Source organism: Nanorana parkeri, unplaced genomic scaffold (assembly GCF_000935625.1).
Source record: "Nanorana parkeri isolate BGI_ZX_2015 unplaced genomic scaffold, ASM93562v1 scaffold5, whole genome shotgun sequence".
Classification (NCBI taxonomy): Eukaryota; Metazoa; Chordata; class Amphibia; order Anura; family Dicroglossidae; genus Nanorana; species Nanorana parkeri.
In genome coordinates this window covers 3,201,931-3,211,834 of record NW_017306273.1, presented here as the reverse complement: position 1 = coordinate 3,211,834, position 9,904 = coordinate 3,201,931, and the positions used below count along the sequence as shown (strand labels likewise).

The 9,904-nt window shown below is 46.2% G+C and overlaps 1 protein-coding gene across 2 annotated transcripts in view; it reads right to left on the bottom strand.

The window, feature by feature from the left end:
* CAMTA1 (calmodulin binding transcription activator 1) overlaps window positions 1-9,904 on the bottom strand; it is a 1,254,390-nt gene that overhangs the window by 46,318 nt on the left and 1,198,168 nt on the right. The window lies entirely within an intron of this gene.

The following is a 9,904-nucleotide window of genomic DNA, read 5'->3' as shown; positions in this document are numbered from 1 at the left end:
CCCCTCCCCCAAGAGATATAACTGACAACTGTGTATACAGTCCAATGAGGGTGCCAAACGTGAGAATCCAAAAACATTTAATGGAATGATAACACAGAAGAGCCAACGCGTTTCAGGGGCTCAAATCCCTCCTCCTTCAGGGCTACCAAAACAGATATACACTTCTGAATTGGCTCAGTTAAAATGAGGGTATAACAACTTGTGTAAAGATATAAAGTCATGAGGATACAACCATTGGAATATATATGCGTATATACAGTATATTAGGGATGCACAGATACAGTTTTTTTTTTAACTAGAAATCACAGGGCCCCCATACAAAATTTTGCTATGGGGCACTGTGATTTCTAGTTACGCCCCTGGGTACAAGTACTGATATTTTGCTGTCAGCACGCGCCAATACAGAGTACCGATACCGGTGCTTCCGCTGGCATGGAGCTGGCTTCAACGGGCAATCAGGAAGCCAGCTCCATGTTTGGCTGGCTCGATGCTGATTGGCCAGGAAACCGACTTCCCAGCCAATCAGCATGGAGCCGGCTTCCCTGGGCAATTAGGAAGCTGGGCAGCGAGTAATGACGCGCCTCCGGCTTCCTGTTTGGCCGGGAAGCCGGCTCCATGCTGATTGGCTGGAAAGCAAACTTCCCAGCCATGCTGCATTGAGCCAGCTGTTCAGCTGGCTCGATGTTGATTGGCTAGGAAGCTGGCTTCCGGCCAATCAGTATGGAGCCTGCTGTTTGGCCGTCTCGATGCTGATAGGCTGGAAAACCGGCTTCCCAGCCATGTATATGGCTCCCAGACAAGAATGGCATTCGGGAGCTCCCAGATACAATTTGGAAATCCGGATCCCGAATGCCATTCGGGTCTGGGAGATTCAGCTTTAGTATTAATATCTGTATCTGGTTTTCTGTCGTATTCACAACGAATATTCGTAAAAACTCATCCGAAACTAATGAAAATTCGGATTTCGTTCCAATCCAAAACCCGAACCAGATTGAATTTCGGATCTGAATCCTGAAATAACGAAATATCCAAACTGATCCAAATTTTTCTGCAGCTTACATGTTTATTATTTCTTTCATTCAGAAATATGGATGCATCCAAATGTCCGAATATGCCGATGTAATTTAAATTCACAAAACAAATTGCATATAGTCTACTTGTGACTGTACCTTCCGATTTCCTTCCGATTCGTTGTGTTACAATCTGTTTTTCAACATTTGCTAACCGAAGGGCACCGAAAAATGAATGGGGCTAGTTCACACCGGATCCGATGCGTTATGTTGCGATGAAAAAAAATAGCGCACGCTCTAATTTTTTTATCTTCAGCACAACGTAACGTAATACAACTGAATCCGATGGAACACAACGGCCCCATTCACACTCATTCATTTTTCGGCGCCCTTCCGTTGGCATCACTTGAAAAATTGTCGCAATGCGGCGGATCCGGTGCGAATGAGCCCTAACAGCGTACATGAGATTTCGGCGATTGGGTTTAGATCTCCTTTAAACACAAAGCTTTCACGTTACAACCCGCAACTAAGACGTTGAAAAGGGCGACTCCACAAAACCACAAACAAAAAAAAGACGAGGTGCAGGTCGCCAAAACTTGGATGGGACTCGGCGCCCCCCTCGTTGTACGAGCGAGCGAACGAACGCTGGGCAGAGAGCCACAACAAAGAGAGCGGAGCAGAAGATTGGGAGAGGAGGCTTTTGTTGTGCTCGTGCTGCAGTTTGGTGCAGTGCAGCTGATGTCACCTCCTCCTCTGGCTCCATTATCATGCACGGCACGTCTGCTGCAGAGAATGACAGCCGGACTGACATCACCGGGACGGCCCACTTCTCTCACAACATCCCCGTGTCAAGCACAACAATGTCTGCCCGATGTGCGCTGGATGACAGGTGCCTGCAAACGGATCACGTGTCAACTGCGGAGGTTTTCCCCTCCGCTTTGTATTCCCTCTCCCCTTATTATTATTATTATACAGGATTTATATAGCGCCAACAATTGCAATACAAAGGAAGACAATAGGGATAGGAGGGTCTGGCTTATAAGAGCTTGCAATCGCTCCAGTGCCAAACCAGCCAGGAGGTTACAGTGCATCTAACCCCAAGAACAACAATGTAACATATTGCAGCTGAGCAGCCCTTAGATGTGCTGGCTGCATTCCTTTTCTTTTATTTCCTATTCATTTCACCAGCTGATCCTGCCAGTGACACACTTCCTGTCCTAGAGTGACAACACTCACTGAATTGTATCTATGGAGTTGTCACTCCGGGCTGCTTGCTCCTGATTTGGAATACAGAACCGCTCCCTCTCTCCTCATCTACAGAACATAGGGGTGAGGTTTTCTGCAGCTCAGGAGATTTAAAGAAGAACTCCAGGTTTTAGAAAAATGAACCCTAGCAGTGGAGATGTCCCCTCCCTGCAAGGGTTAACTTTTTGTATTTCTCTAGGGGAACAAGTAAAAAAGAAATACTCACTTGATCCCTAGTCCTGGGGCAGTAACTACTCCCTCTTTCCTCATCTACAGTACGTAGGGGTGAGGTGTTCTGTAGCCCAAAGGGGAGAATTAGGAATGAGTGGTCCTGCCAACAACTCAGTAAGCTCCTAACTTCCTGTGCACTCTGGCTTTGCTGCACTTAAAGGAGAAGTTCAGGTTTTAGAAAAAGTAACCCTTGCAGTGGGGCTACCCCCTCCCTGCAAGGGTTAACTTTTTGTTTTTCTCTAGGGGACTGAGTAAAGAAGATATAATCAATGGAACCTCGGTCCTGTGGCAGTGACTGCTCACCTCCCTCCTCATCTACAGAACACAGGGGTTAGGTGTTGTGTAGCTCACAGGGGAGAACCCTTGCAGTGGAGATACCCCCTCCCTGCAAGGGTTACCCCTTTGTTTTTCTCAAGGGGACTGAGTAAGATATACTCACCCGATCCTCAGCCTTGTGGCAGTAACTACTCCCTCTCTCCTCATCTACAGAACACAGGGGTTAGGTGTTGTGTAGCGCACAGGGTAGAACCCTCCCTGCAAGGGTTAACTTTTTGTTTTTCTCCCAGGGGACTGAGTAGAGAAGATATACTCACCCGATCCTCAGCCCAGTGGCAGTGACTGCTCCCCTCCCTCCGGCTGTGGTATGTCCCTCAGCATCCTCACGTTCTAATGAACCTGCCATAGACGTGAAGACAGACACGGAGAGACTAAGCGGAGGGGCTACATGACTGGGGAGAGGAATAGTCCCGGGAGAAAGGGTTAAAAATAAAATGGGAATAGCTGCTCTTACCTGATTGGACGTGGGAGTCAGGTGTCCGGGAGGAGCCGCATGGGAAGGTTTTCTTTTGTCACGGCAGCTTGGCGGGTTAGGGGGTCTACAAAATCGGAGTTCATTACAAAAATGGGGGGCCCTCAGCTGGTATGGGTGCTTCCCCCTGTTGGTGTCTGGATTTGTAAAGGGCGGGGCCTGGCCCCTTGGGAACCCAGAAGGAGTAAGTGTCCTCGAGCTGGTGGTGCTGTGGCTGGGGACATGGGTGGAGTGTTAAGAGAGGCCTTTTTTGGGCTGGCGGGCACCCAAAGACCCCTTCCCAGGTCAACCCTTGTTTAAAGTATTATTTTTGTATATTTGGTTTATTACTTTGGTTATTGTTAAATTTGTTTGTTTAATAAAAGGGCTGCTGTGGCCGTTAAAATCCATGTTGCGCAGTCCGTGTGTTTATTGGGGTTTTAACGGAGGGACAAAAAATTGACGAATCCATCAGTCATGAAGCCACGGGTCCTTAGACCACTGGAGCCTGGGGAGAATAGGCTGCGGGAACTGGCCTAGCAGCCAGGTGGGATCGAGGATTGGACTGTATATGTATGTATATGACTGTGGTTGGGGGACGAAACATTGTCTCTATGCAGCCATGCTTCATGTTATACCCTATATATATGGGTGGAACATGAAACATGGATAAGAATGTGGACTTATCCTGTAAGCCGGTGCTTTGTTCTGCATGGCATTGCTTTGAGGCCCATCGTGACAGCATCCTATTGTTCTGGATCTCAAGTGCCAAGCTGTCATTGTACTCAGCCAGCGCATGTCAGTGTATTATTGTTTTGGGTCCTCAAGCATCGATGCGTCATTGTTTCATGGCTCGAAATGTCAAGTGTGTCCATCGTGCGTTCCGCAAATGTCAGTTTATCTATGTTTGGGGATACAATGTTCCACAGTGCGCCGCTCTTCTAGGTCCCCTAAGTATCTCCGTCACTGTTTTACAAGCCCAACTGTCACTATATCATTGTTCTCTGTTCCTAAGTGTGTGTGACGGAACACCAAGAGTCATCATTTCACAGTTTTGGGACCCCAGTCAATGAGCTTCCATTGGTCATTGTTTTTTTTTTTTGCCATGTCCTAAGTTCCACAGATTTCAGTATTACTGTATCCAAGGGTCTGGGGCCCCTAGGAGTCACAGAGCTACCATTTGGGGGATATTATACACTTCCAGCAATGTACTCATATTTTGTTGCTCATAACGGGGTTTCTATTGACTTTTGCATTTCGTTCTGCGCCGTACCAGTAGACAGAAGTGGAATGACAGATGTACCAAGAAGGTAAGGTGCTAGAAATTGTGTTTTTACATTCCGTCAGGGAAGTCAGTAAAGTGGTCAGTGTATCAATTACCCGACACATATGCCCTGCTAATGTCGTTCCATCGCTCGTTGCTTTCATTTACTCCGAGCAGCTGGCCCCAACCACGCATCGCATACAAGCTAGAATACTTCTCTAGCACAGCACGCTTGCTGCACTGGACACTCGATCCTTCTCAGGGCGCAGTTTTACCACTTTGTAACCCAACATCCGCTTTTATCTTTTGAACCGGCTTTGACTATAATGATAAAGTGGACCTTAATGTGCTTCTGTGTACGCAGTTGCTCATTATCCACATGCGTTACTCTTTTCCCCCAACCATTTCCTCCTCCATTGGTCCTATACACCCCTGGTTCTCTACTGGTGGGTCGTGACCCCCGTGTTCAGTGGGTCACCGCCTGCCTTCCACTTTCTAGGTGAGAGGCTGCTAAGCCTCCCCCTAGCCCCCCTAGCGCAGCACTGTCCATTATTACACCGAGCAGCCATTCAAAATATGCTGCCCAGCACCGAGTGTTGACTTGAGGTGGGGTGGGCTGGGGTATGGCCGCGGAGCAGCTCCCTCCATACGTGCATTGCTTATAGCTCCCTTGCATGTCCTGTAGAGGTGCCTGGATTGGAGTGACATCACATTCTGGCTCCCACACCTCTACAGGCGCACATGTGAGCTGCACAAGCAATGCACATATGGATGGAGCTCCATCACAGCACAGCAGCCCACACTGCCGTGCGGTCCATTGCAGTACGACTTGGGTCGCGACTTAATGACCGAGGACAAATGTGGGTCCTGAGGTTACACAGGTTGAGAGCCACTGCTATACAACCTCCTCCCCATTCTTTTCCCAACCCCCCCCCAATGTACTTAGTTTCCTTCAAGGTTGCTGCCATTGTGATAGCGAACCGAAGCAACACACTGCTTGCTTGTAAGTTGACAACAATATAGTGAATGATTGCTGTTCATTTCACTTTTTTGGGGGGGACAAGTTACTGTACTAGAACTTTGGTTATACTACTGATACCCCATGATATTCTGGTGTAAAACCAATGTTGATGAAAAATAAAAATCAATCAGAGTAATTTACTATGAGTGGAGCAGACAAAATGTGCATGACAACCAATCAGTGTCTAGCTTTCAATTTTAAAGCTTTACTGAACATGCTGATGATGGAATCTAATTGGTTACCAAGCACAGCTGCTCTCGGTTCTGTCTGCTCCAGTTTTAGTAAATTACCCCCAAAGAACAAAGCTATTATGTTAAAGTAAAACTATCAGTAAAATCAACATTTTATATGAATTAACAGAACCCATGCCAGCATGAGCAGGTCACATAATTACTATAAATAGAGAGAAAAAACTGCAGCTCCAGGGTTCCTACAGGTGACCTAAAGACAGACCTAGAGAGACTGAGCGGAGGGGCTGCATGACTGGGGGGAGGAATAGTCCCTGGAGAAGGGGTTAAAATAAAATGGTAATTAGCTCATCTAACCTGATTGGACATTGGGGTCAGGTGTCCAGGTGTAGGTTGCCCCACCCGCACTCCCTGAATTTTGTGATTTCTGAGGGTTGTGGGGTCTTTCTTATGTCAATGAGGCCTTATTTGGGCTGTTGGGCACCCAAAGACCCCTTCCTGGATCCAACAGTCGTTAAGATTATTTATTAGTATATTATTTTGTTTATTACTTTGGTCATTGTTAAAGTTGGTTTGGTTAATAAAAGGGCTGCTGTGGCCATTTAAATCCATGGCGCGCAGTCTGGGTTTTTTTAACAGAGGGACGTAATCGACGAATCCATCAGTCAAGCCTAGGCAAGGATCACTTGGCTACTAGAAGTATGGTGGGTGTTTCACTTGGGAGAGTGGAGGGCTCTTTGCAATCTAGTAAACTGGTGTCCTAACCCTAGAAAGATGTAGATACCAGCTGCTCTCCATACCGCACTATAACCTCAATATATATGGTGGTGCTTGTAGTGACAGCCACAGATGGCGACATGCATATCTACAGAAGGACAAAAGGAGAAGTCACCAGCACTCATATATAAAAGTATTCTTGTTTATTGGTAATGTGTCACATTAGTCAAGAAAGCCAACATTTCAGGACCGCGCAGGATCTCTTCCCCATGGTGACATAGTGACCAAGGCGGCACTATATCGTCTTGAGGAAGGAACCCTGTGCGGGACAGAAATGTTGACTTGAATTATCAATAAACAAGAATACTTTTGCATCTGAGTACTAAGTGTTGGGGACTTCTCCTTTTGTTCTTCTGTGGCATACCAACCCTTCTCCGCTAATGAAAAGTTTTTGGCTGGAGTTGGGCTTTAACTATTAAGCTTTCCCAAAACTACAATAACTCTTTTTTGTATGAGTTCACGGTCCCGTCGGCCTTCACTGTGATATGATATGACTTTACACAATACTTTTTTTAAACTTAATACCAGGAATATCTACAGTAAGCCAAGTCTTACAACTCAGAGCCAGCAAGGATTATCTCTCAGCCTGTCATCTATCCAACAGTTTATAATAGCAGCAAACAGTCCATCCCTGACCCTTGACCTGTACTGCTGGCTCCAGGAGGGTGATGTGATACCCACTGGGATGTCTATGACATTCCCATGATCGCGCTCACAGTGAAATGCTAGCTACATTGAGCAACATTTCATGGAATACAGACTATCACTGGGAATGCATGACATCACTCATATTTCAGCGTCGTCACTTTTTTTTCAAGTGGTTTCAGAGATAGTGGTCTTTGTGATGTCATTTGCTGCACCTGAACTGGCAGGCTAAAGATTGGCTTATCATGGCTGTCTCTACTTACAGGTACAAGTTAGTTCTGCTCATACAACGACCTTGGCATGTTAGATGACTCAAAGGGGAATGTACCAAGTCACACACAGACAGTGCACAGATGGTTCAACATAAATTCAGATGCCAATCATTGATGGTCATTTCATTTTTTATGACCCCCTGTACCTGTTATTCCAACAGTTTGAATGAGTAGCACCACTACATGACCATTTTTTATTTAGTTTTGGAAAGAGTGGGGAAGGATACAGCAATCATAGTCAACTAAGTGGTAACAGAGTCCTTAACTGCAGTTGCTCACATCACCAAAGGGCCACACATAACATTTACTATATATAATCCTACTGGAGACTCAGAAACTGTGGACATGCTATAGTAGATAGCCATAGACTGTAGACAGGAGATGGCCAGGGACTGTGGGTATACTACAGCGAGATAGCCAGAGACTGTGAACTTACTTCAGGAGATGACCAGAGACTGTGGCCATACTACAGGAGATAGCCAGAGATTGTGGGCATACTACAGGAGATGGCCAGAGATTGTGGGCATACTACAGGAGATGGCCAGAGATTGTGGGCATACTACAGGAGATGGCCAGAGATTGGGGACATACTACAAGAGATGGCCAGAGACTGGTGACTTACTAATGGAAATAACCAGAGACTGGGGACATACTACAGGAGATGGCCAGAGACTGGGGACATACTACAGGAGATGGCCAGAAACTGTGGACATGCTACAGGAGATGGTCAGAGACTGTGGACATACTACATGCGATGGTCAGAGACTGTGAACATGCTACAGAAGATGGCCAGAAACTGTTGGCACACTACAGGAAAGTGTCAGAGACTGTGGACATAACACAGGAGATGGCCAGAGACTGGAGACATACTACAGAAGATGGCCAGAGACTGGGGACATACTACAGGAGATAACCAGAGACTGGGGACATAATACAGGTGATGGTCAGAGACTGCAACATACTACAGGTGTGGTTGGAGATTGAGGACATGCTGAAGGACACCATAGGAACATGTTAGAAGACACTGGATGTGCACTACACAGCTCTGGTGTACAGCTGCCCATATTAGTGAAAGCCCCTGGATGCAGACTAGCTGTGTCCAGGGTTGTACATCCATATCCATGCCCAGGTTAACTGAAGTAGCAACATAAACCCAGGCATGTGCAGTTGTACACAAGTGGTGTCGAAAACAGGTGTACATTTGCCTACACCCATTCACTACTTTGGGAGGCTGTACATATCCTGGGTGTGGAATTGTCTTACATTCTACGGCCTCAAGCACCCATGAACATGAGGCCTTACGGTCCCAGAAAAAACACTTCTGATGGAGTCTGAGGGCTGCACAAGTACCAAAAGCATACAACCCACGGGCCGCAGGTACGGCATCAGGGGGTTAGCACCTGTGTCAGACAAAACACATGTTTAAAAAGAATGGGGAACAGTTGTATTGCTGCCTCTGCCTTCCTGTTCTGGTGACAACCGCTCTACTCATTTCTTGTACGGGATCACTGGGAGAGAAATTCTCCCCAGTGGGGTCACTGATAAAAATCGTAACCTGACAGCAATGTTACTTTTCCCCGCTCTATCCAAATCCAAAAACAAATTGGCTGGACTCAGGCTTTAATTAAAATAGAACCATAAAATTGGTGGTCACGGCCGTGCTGTATATACTCACTGTGCTTCTTCTGATCAGCAGAGATCGGGGAATTTATTCCATCAATTACATCTCATAGTAAATGTGCCAACAATAAGGAAACACAAGACGATTGATAAATCTCCCCCTCCACGCTCATATTCGTTATAAACGATCTCAGTGTTTACTACACAGACAACAATATTTCCACTGAGAATATGACACAGACGTAGCCTGGAATTGTATCACAGGATTCAAGTTGGTATTAGCGGCGCAGCACAGCTTGTCTGGATAAATATTTACAACGTGATCCTGTAGACTTGTATTAAGTTTTAAATACAGTTTGCTGGTTATACTCTCTGCATGTTGTACTGCTTCAGCAAGATTAAAGCCCAACTCCAGACAGAAACCTTTTTTAAAGCCCCCAAAAAACCTTTTTGTTAAACTTAAAAAACATAAGTGGTCTAGCCGATGTAAAAATAAAAAAGGAGCCCTGGCTGCGATACTCACTTCCTTTCCAGTGCTGTCCTCCCCCTGCAGGCTCACCATTCTGCAATCCAGCAATATTCTTCTTGCATGTGTAATGACCACCAGTGTCAAGCAAGCAACTTCCTGTGAGCAAAGGGCGTCATGGACACGCCCCCTGGTGGTGGCATCATCATGACAGTCTGCTCCTGGACAGAACAGAGCTTACTTGTCAATATGTGAGAAGCACTCTGTCCAGGAGTAAGGACCGGCCGCTGTTGCCATCGGAAGAGAAAGGACCTGTTACATCATGCGGCGGACATGAAGACAGCAGGAATAAATGTGAGTATAAAAAAATTTGTATAT